This window comes from Danio rerio, chromosome 15 (assembly GCF_052040795.2).
Source record: "Danio rerio strain M-AB ecotype USA chromosome 15, GRCz13ab, whole genome shotgun sequence".
In the NCBI taxonomy this organism is placed as follows: Eukaryota; Metazoa; Chordata; class Actinopteri; order Cypriniformes; family Danionidae; genus Danio; species Danio rerio.
The window spans coordinates 46,357,909-46,367,536 of record NC_141035.1 but is presented as its reverse complement, the minus strand read 5'-3'; the positions used below and the strand labels follow the sequence as shown (position 1 = coordinate 46,367,536).

The following is a 9,628-nucleotide window of genomic DNA, read 5'->3' as shown; positions in this document are numbered from 1 at the left end:
AATATTAATCCAACTAAAATACAACAATAGAAAAACAACACAACCAAATGTACAATAATCAGATATAAGAACAATAAATTGAGGGACAGTTGGTTTTATATTCACAGTCATTCAGTGTTAACTTGTGTCCCTATGTTGTTTACCACTGCCTTGAATATTCCGTATGAAATCGCATGCAACGTAAGAATAACTTAAAAACAACATTTAGCACTATTTAATTGACTGTGAACGATGTACTTTGGTAGTCATTGGCTGATAATATGATTTCACTATTCAGAATTCAGAAACAATACTTTAACCAAATTATGTTATTAAGAATAACGTCAGAATGTGTGAATATAAAACCAACTTTAACACAATGAACAATAACTAGTTAATGTATGCGCCATTCAGTTATTTTTGTTTCTCTTTATTAAAGAATTAATAAACTATTGCCAATCATATCAATGCTATATCTAGGTTTTGTTGCAAGTTTTGTAGCTTCATAATACGTGGGATAAAGTACATCCAGGCGGTTGTTTTCACCGAATAAAGCCCTTCATGCTTATACAGCAGTGCTCTGCTTTGCGTCTGGCTTCATTTTGCCATAATAACTGCCTGAAATGTATTTCATCCCTAACATATAGCATACCTTGAACTGTTGTGATCGACCAATCAGAATCAAGAATTCCAGAGAGCTGTGTAATACAAAAAATCTGTAAAAATCAAATCAAAGTTGCCTATGTGTGCCTTTGTGGTAATTTGACATATTTAAAATTGATGATTTCTAAATGTATTCAAGATATGGGTCACCCAGGACCACAAAAGCAGTCACAGGGGTAAATATTTTGTTAAATTGAGAGTTATGCATAATCTACTCTCTGAGGAGAATAAATAAACATTCTATTGATGTGTGGTTTGTAAAAATTGACAATGTTTGTCTGAGGTACTACTATTTAGACATCTACAATTTGATGGTTAAAAGAAAAAAAAGGCTAAATATGAAAATTTATTGTTACATGTAAATAAATTCATTCCTAATCACAAATAAAAAAAACGTTTGGCTATATTAGCAGTAAATTTGTGACCAAAAATCAGTTTGTGTACACTATAAAAAAAAAAAATGTAATGCAATCTCCCAACACAAATCTATTAAGTTGACGTAACTAATTAAAAAAAAGTATATTGAACATAAAACAATTAAGTTTCCTCTAAAAATCTTCAGAATTGTGTTGTTTCAGCTCATTTTAATTAAGTAGTTTAAACAAGTAGCACAAAATATGTTTTTGAGTGTAGATTTTAAGACTAGATCTTCTATTAATTAGCTTGTAGTCATAATAAAAATTAAAATGACTCATAATAGGTACTCAGTGATCATCATCTTGTGTGTTTCTGTCTGGATGGTGGTGAAGGTTGTTTCCCCACACCATATCTATGGAAATGACCCGTGGCGTCAGGTGGGGCGACGCTTTCACTCGCCCTCGCTCAGCTCAGTCACTCTGACCATGGCGAATCCCTGCCCGAGGTTCTCTCACTCTTTAGTGAAGTTCAGTGGTGATGCTTCAATTGGTGGGTGATTGTAGGCTGGGGTCCAGATCAGCAGCTCATGGGTGGTGTGCTGAGAGCCAGTTTACCTCACTTACTGTGGTACATAACTACATCCAAAGGTAATAATGTAGCCTATTTGCTTCCTAAGCTGCAGCCTAACCTAAAATGAGGAACTGGCACCTAAGATGATCAACAATAACAAAGGCAGGGAAAATAAAACTTTTAAGTTTGTTACTTTTTATACTGTGGTATTGTTAAAATTGTTGTTTTAAAACTGTACACAAGATTAGGAATATAAAAGAAGTAAACTAAGGTATAGATGTTTTGCATTTGTGTTGTCATTCTTAAAATGAATGTGTTAAAAATGTCAACAAGTAATATATAGTATAGGAACATTTTTGTGTTGCTACCATTATTTGGCTCTCTGGAATACTTGATTCTGATTGGTCAGTCATGACATTCCAAGGTATTAAAATTGATGTGTCAATGATGTGTATATATAATATAGTAACATTTAGCAATGTCAAATATTTCCAATATTGTGCAGCCCTACTAAAATGTAAAAATGTTCCGTACGTTAAGGGTACAAAAGTGAACCCTAAAGGTAATATCCAATTGAGGTAAAGTTGGTCTTATACACTGTTAAAATAGTTGGGTTAACTTAAAAATACCCCAACATATAACCCAACTATAGGTTATTATAGCATCTTTCCAAACTACGGGTTATTTTAACCCAATGCATTGGGTTATTTTGATTAAATAATTTTTTTTTTCCATTCTGCTATTACTATTGCTACTATTACTAGTACAACTATTAATTTTATTATTATTGCTGGGTAAATAAATAATATACAGTTTTCAAACATATTGAAAATGCTTTATTTCCATTTCATTTAGTTCCAGACACTTTTGTTAAAATAAATTAATTATCACAAACAATGAAGAAACAGAAGACAGTGCAGACAGTTATAAACTCTGCAAGCAGAGAGTCCTGTGTTGATGGAGCACATATGGAGCTCTGTGTGCTATAAAGACCAGCAGCTGCAGCAGGCTCCACTTTGTCCACAGTGTACAATACATTTTAACCACATCCAAACACTTCTAAAAGATGATCTTGGTCAGTCATGACATTCCAAGGTATTAAAATGAATGTGTCAATGATGTGTATATATAATATAGTAACATTTTGCAATGTCAAATTTTTCCAATATTGTGCAGCCCTACTAAAATGTAAAAATGTTAAGGGTACAAAAGTGAACCCTAAAGGTAATATCTAATTGAGGTAAAGTTGGTCTTATACACTGTTAAAACTTCTAAAAGATTATCTTGGATGGTGAAACGGATATTAAAACATGCCACAGAGAGGTAATTTGATAAAAAATAACAACATTATTGCATTATAGCTTAAATAAACTTTATATTGCAAAAACAACATTACGCACACACATAATAATTCAGCTGTTCTGTGTCAGTTAAATCAGTTGACTGGTAAAATTCTAATTTTTAACCCAACTGGTTGAGTTATTAAATAATTAACCAAATAAAGGTTAAAAATAACCCAACAAAGCACCAAACATTTAACTCAACTTTAACTCAATATTGAATTTAAAATATTGCTTCTTACATATAAAGCTTTAAGTAATCTAGCTCCTGTTTATCTAACCAACCTTTTGTCTCGCTACAATCCAACTCGCTCTTTAAGATCTCAAAACTTAGGGCTTCTGGTAGTAATAGCAAAGTCGAGTAAAGGAGGTCGAGCCTTCTCCTTTATGGCTCCTAAACTCTGCAATAGCCTTCCTGATACTGTCCGAGGCTCAGACACACTCTCACAATTCAAAACTCGATTAAAGACCTATCTGTTTAGTAAAGCATACACTCAGTGCATCACTTAGTGGGTCTCCACACAGGCTTCTGCATCTTGTTTATATACACTATGAACAGCAGCTACGCTAATTATTCTCTTTATTCTCTATTTCCACTTGGGGATACTCATCCCGAGGTCCTCAGACTATGCAGAGTCACTGATTGATCCAAGAGCAGAGACGAGATGATCCCAAGGTGTCCATATCCTGGACCAGGCCGTGTCCTAAGCAGCTGCTGTGGTGGTCATGGAGGAGTGGAGAGCATGAGACTGATTCCTGTGACGCCCCAGGGACAGACGAGTCTTTGCTGAAGTCCAGCTTCCAGCCTCCGCCACTGAGACTGCAGCTTTGCACAAGATGTTTGGCCAGTGGAGAAATTAAAATGGTCATGCCCAACTGAGTCTGGTTTCTCTCAAGGTTTTTTTCTTCTTCACTTTTGACAATTGGTGAAGTTTTTTCCCCCCCTAGCTTGCATGGTTTGGGATCAGTAGAGCTGTGGATTGATGGATTGCTCTCCAGTGGCCCTCAGTAGTGATTATTAAACCACACTGAGCTGAACTTCAACACTTAAAAACTGAACTACACTGTTCCAATTTACTATGATCTTTTATGTGAAGCTATATTGTAATTGTATTGCTATACAAAGAAAGTGAATTGAATTGAATAATAAATAACCCAAAAATAACCCAAACGAAGCATCAAATATGTTTAACTCAACCGTTGGGTTAAATAAATAACTCTATTATTTTTAGAGTGTATTTGCACATGCGGTAAATTTTGAACTGTGACAATTTCTGAATAGTTATTTTAAATATTGTGTCTGAAATCACATGTAGGCCTAATGGGGAAAATGCACATGAACTTTTAAATTAAGTCAGCCTGCATCAGCACTTCCAATTATAAATTTGCCATGTTTAAGATCTGATTTCTTCAAAAATCTGTGATCTGTACTGCCTGATAGATATACAAAATGAAGTGGGTCTCAAATTGGACGAAGCACTGCTATTTTTTCCCTGCCATGTCTTTAAAATATGACTATTTTCAACAGAGTTTCTGCATTAGCCTGCTAATCCTGACGACACTAGCAGTTACACTGTCTTTCATCTCATTTTATGCTTGAAGAATTGATTGAAAGCTTAAGTCTAATTAACTGAATGTATTTTATTTACATTACAACGTCGACGCTGTCAACGAAACCTTATAAAATTGAAAGTAAGTCAGAGCTGGCACTAGCTGTGCATATACCCCATTATTCCAAACAACATTAGCATTATTTAATTGGCTTTGAACAGTGTTGTACTTTGATAGTTATTGGCTGTTTTAATGATTTTACTACTTAGAATTTACAAAGAATATTTTTCTAAAATGATGCTAAGAAGGTTAAGGTCTGCATGTGTGAATATATAAACCAAATATAAACTCTATATCTCTGAATTGTACCTTCTAAGATAACACACCAGTGGCAGATTTTGTATTTTTTATTTCTGAGGGTGAACACAGCAAATTAGCCATAACTTAATTTGGTGAAGAAATTCCTTCAGTTGTTGTAGGCACTATCAGCACCTTTCCTCACATCATGGAAACTTGTATATTTTAGTATTTTATTGAAGTGTTTATCTGCACTATCTTTTCTCTCTTACAATTTATGTTTGCACCTTGATTAAGGTTTTATATTCACACATTCAGACTTTCTCCATTAATATAATGTCAGAAAAGTATTTTTTGCAAAATGTAAATTGGGAAATCATATTAGCAGCCAAGAACTATCAAAGTACAACACTGTTCAGTCAATGAAATAGTGCTAATGTTGAGTTAAAGTCATTTACATGTGATTTCAGACCCAATATTTAAAGTAGCACAGGTGAACAATATATAGACCTTAACACAAGTTTTCACTGTTCGAAATTGAGCGAATGTGTGAAAATAAAACTAACTTTACCTCCGTCAAATAATTTACATTTAATTTCTAAATCAAACAACCTAAAATTAAAGCCTCGATTAATTGAACATTTAAACTGGATGTTGATTACTGAGCGATTATTTTATTTTTTGCCCTCATATATTTCACTGATAAGTTTTGTACAGTAGATTTGCTCACATATTGCAAGAGATTTTTGAATGAAGGGCACATTACTTGATTTTAAAATACTCAACTCCACATGCGGAATGTTGACCTGAAAACATTTGATCGATTTTTGGTTCTGAATGTTGATTTTAATTACTTTTTGATTAATTTGCCAGCCCTATTTTGGTATTTTTGAAGTGTTTTAACTGCAGTAAACTATCTTTTACCCACTTACAATTTATGTTTGCACCATGATTGAGGTAAAGTTGGTTTTATACTCACACATTCAGACTTTCTCCAATAATATAATGTCAGAAAAGTATTTTTTGCAAATTGTAAATCGGGAAATCATATTAGCAGCCAATGACTATCAAAGTACAACACTGTTCAGTCAATTAAATCGTGCCAATGTTGAGTTAAAGTCATTTACATGCGATTTCAGACCCAACAATTAAAGTAGCACAGGTGAACAATATATAAAGACTTTGACACACGTTTTCACAGTTTGAAATCGAGTGAATGTGCGAATATAAAACCAACTTTACCTCCGTCAAACATTTCACCTTTTATTTCTGAGGGTGAACACTGGAAACTTGCCATAACTTAAATTGGTGGAGAAGTCTTGTCAGTAATTGAGGGTGTGGTTATCAGCACCTTACCTCACATCATGGAAACTTCACTGTTCTATATTTTGGTAGGGCTGGGCAATTTGGCCTAAAATTAAAGCCTCGATTAATTGAACGTTTTAACTGGATGTTGATTAATGAACGATTATTTTATTTTTTGCCCTCATATATTTCACTGAAAAGTTTTGTACAGTAGATTTGCTCACATATTGCAAGAGATTTTTGAATTAAGGGTGCATTACCTGATTTTGAAATTCTCGACTCCACATGCGGAAGGGAAAGGTCTTGAAATATTTTGATCGATTATTGGTTCTGTATGTCGTTTTCGATTGATTTGCCAGCCCTATTTTGGTGTTTTTGAAGTGTTTAAACTGCAGTAAACTATCTTTTACCCCCTTACAACTTATGTTTGCACCATGATTGAGGTAAAGTTGGTTTTATACTCACACATTCAGACTTTCTCCTTAATAATAATGTCAGAAAAGTATTCTTTGCTAATTGTAAATAGGGAAATCATATTATCAGCCAATAACTATCAGAGTACAGCACTGTTCAGTCAATTAAATAGTGCTAATGTTGTTTTATAGTCATTTACATGTGATTTCAAACCCAATATTCAAAGTAGCGTATAGGTAGACAATATATATAGCATATGTCAGCATAATTGCATTACTTGATTTTAAAATACTTGACTCCAAATGCGGTAGGGAAAGTACTTGAAAAAATTGACCTGAAAACATTTGATTGATTATTGGTTCTGAATGTCGATTTCGATTAATTTTCGATTGATTTGCCAGCCCTGATTTGGTAGTGTTTTAACTGCAGTAAACTATCTTTACCCCCTTACAACTTATGTTTGCACCATGATTGAGGTAAAGTTGGTTTTAGACTTTCTCCTTTCTCCAATTATATTATATGTACTTTTCGGTTAATTTGCCAGCCCTATCTTGGTATTTTTGAAGTGTTTTAACTGCAGTAAACTATCTTTTACCCACTTACAACTTGTGTTTGCCCCATGATTGAGGTAAAGTTGGTTTTATACTCACACATTCAGACTTTTTCCAATAATATAATGTCAGAAAAGTATTTTTTGCAAATTGTAAATCGGGAAATCATATTAGCAGCCAAGAACTATCAAAGTACAACACTGTTCAGTCAATTAAATAGTGCTAATGTTGAGTTAAAGTCATTTACATGCGATTTCAGACCCAACAATTAAAGTAGCACAGGTGAACAATATATAAAGACTTTGACACACGTTTTCACAGTTTGAAATCGAGTGAATGTGCGAATATAAAACCAACTTTACCTCCGTCAAACATTTCACCTTTTATTTCTGAGGGTGAACACTGGAAATTTGCCATAACTTAAATTGGTGGAGAAGTCTTGTCAGTAATTGAGGGTGTGGTTATCAGCACCTTACCTCACATCATGGAAACTTCACTGTTCTATATTTTGGTAGGGCTGGGCAATTTGGCCTAAAATTAAAGCCTCGATTAATTGAACGTTTTAACTGGATGTTGATTAATGAACGATTATTTTATTTTTTGCCCTCATATATTTCACTGATAAGTTTTGTACAGTAGATTTGCTCACATATTGCAAGAGATTTTTGAATTAAGGGTGCATTACCTGATTTTGAAATTCTCGACTCCACATGCGGAAGGGAAAGGTCTTGAAATATTTTGATCGATTATTGGTTCTGTATGTCGTTTTCGATTGATTTGCCAGCCCTATTTTGGTGTTTTTGAAGTGTTTAAACTGCAGTAAACTATCTTTTACCCCCTTACAACTTATGTTTGCACCATGATTGAGGTAAAGTTGGTTTTATACTCACACATTCAGACTTTCTCCTTAATAATAATGTCAGAAAAGTATTCTTTGCTAATTGTAAATAGGGAAATCATATTATCAGCCAATAACTATCAAAGTACAGCACTGTTCAGTCAATTAAATAGTGCTAATGTTGTTTTATAGTCATTTACATGTGATTTCAAACCCAATATTCAAAGTAGCGTATAGGTAGACAATATATATAGCATATGTCAGCATAATTGCATTACTTGATTTTAAAATACTTGACTCCAAATGCGGTAGGGAAAGTACTTGAAAAAATTGACCTGAAAACATTTGATTGATTATTGGTTCTGAATGTCGATTTCGATTAATTTTCGATTGATTTGCCAGCCCTGATTTGGTAGTGTTTTAACTGCAGTAAACTATCTTTACCCCCTTACAACTTATGTTTGCACCATGATTGAGGTAAAGTTGGTTTTAGACTTTCTCCTTTCTCCAATTATATTATATGTACTTTTCGGTTAATTTGCCAGCCCTATCTTGGTATTTTTGAAGTGTTTTAACTGCAGTAAACTATCTTTTACCCACTTACAACTTGTGTTTGCCCCATGATTGAGGTAAAGTTGGTTTTATACTCACACATTCAGACTTTTTCCAATAATATAATGTCAGAAAAGTATTTTTTGCAAATTGTAAATCGGGAAATCATATTAGCAGCCAAGAACTATCAAAGTACAACACTGTTCAGTCAATTAAATAGTGCTAATGTTGAGTTAAAGTCATTTACATGCGATTTCAGAACCAATATTTAAAGTAGCACAGGTGAACAATATATAAAGACTTTGACACACGTTTTCACAGTTTGAAATTGAGCGAATGTGTGAAAATATTTTACATTTAATTTCTAAATTAAATAACCTAAAATTAAAGCCTCGATTAATTGAACGTTTTAACTGGATGTTGATTAATGAGCGATTATTTTATTTATTGCCCTCATATATTCTACTGATAAGTTTTGTACAGTACATTTGCTCACATATTACAAGAGATTTTTGAATGAAGGGTGCATTACCTGATTTTAAAATACTCGACTCCACATGCGGTAGAGAAAGTACTTCAAAAAATTGACGATTTCGATTACTTTTCGATTGATTTGCCAGCCCTGATTTGGTAGTGTTTTAACTGCAGTAAACTATCTTTACCCCCTTACAACTTATGTGTCCCCTATGATTGAGGTAAAGTTGGACTTTCTCCTTTCTCCAATTATATGTCAGAAATGAATTTTTTGCTAATTCAAAATATAGGGAAATCATATTATCAGCCAGTGACTATCAAAGTACAACACTGTTCAGTCAATAAAATAGTGCTAATGTTGTTTGTAATGTTCAAAAATGAATGAATGTGCAAATGTAAAACCAACTTTACCTCAGTCAAATGTTGTGCCTTTTATTTCTGAGGGTGAACACTGCAAATTAGCTATAATTTGGTCAGGAAATCTTGTCAGTTATTGTGGGCGCTACCAACACCTTACCTCATTATGGAAACTCTGGGAGAAACAGAGTTTATAGGCCTGTAGAAACTTAGCTGTTCTATAGGCCTATTTTGGTATATTTCTTTAGGTGTTTAACTGCAGTAAACTACATTTCCCCCTGTACAACTCATGTTTGCACCATGCTGATGAAGTTTCTCCGTCTCCTCCCGTCTCTCTGGTCTCATGCTCGACTGGCGAGTCACAAGTTGTGCTTTTTCCC

At 33.7% G+C, this 9,628-nt stretch overlaps 1 protein-coding gene across 2 annotated transcripts in view; it reads right to left on the bottom strand.

Annotated features, from left to right (window-relative positions):
* The window catches only part of actn4 (actinin, alpha 4), a 264,894-nt gene that overhangs the window by 62,528 nt on the left and 192,738 nt on the right, over window positions 1-9,628 (bottom strand). The window lies entirely within an intron of this gene.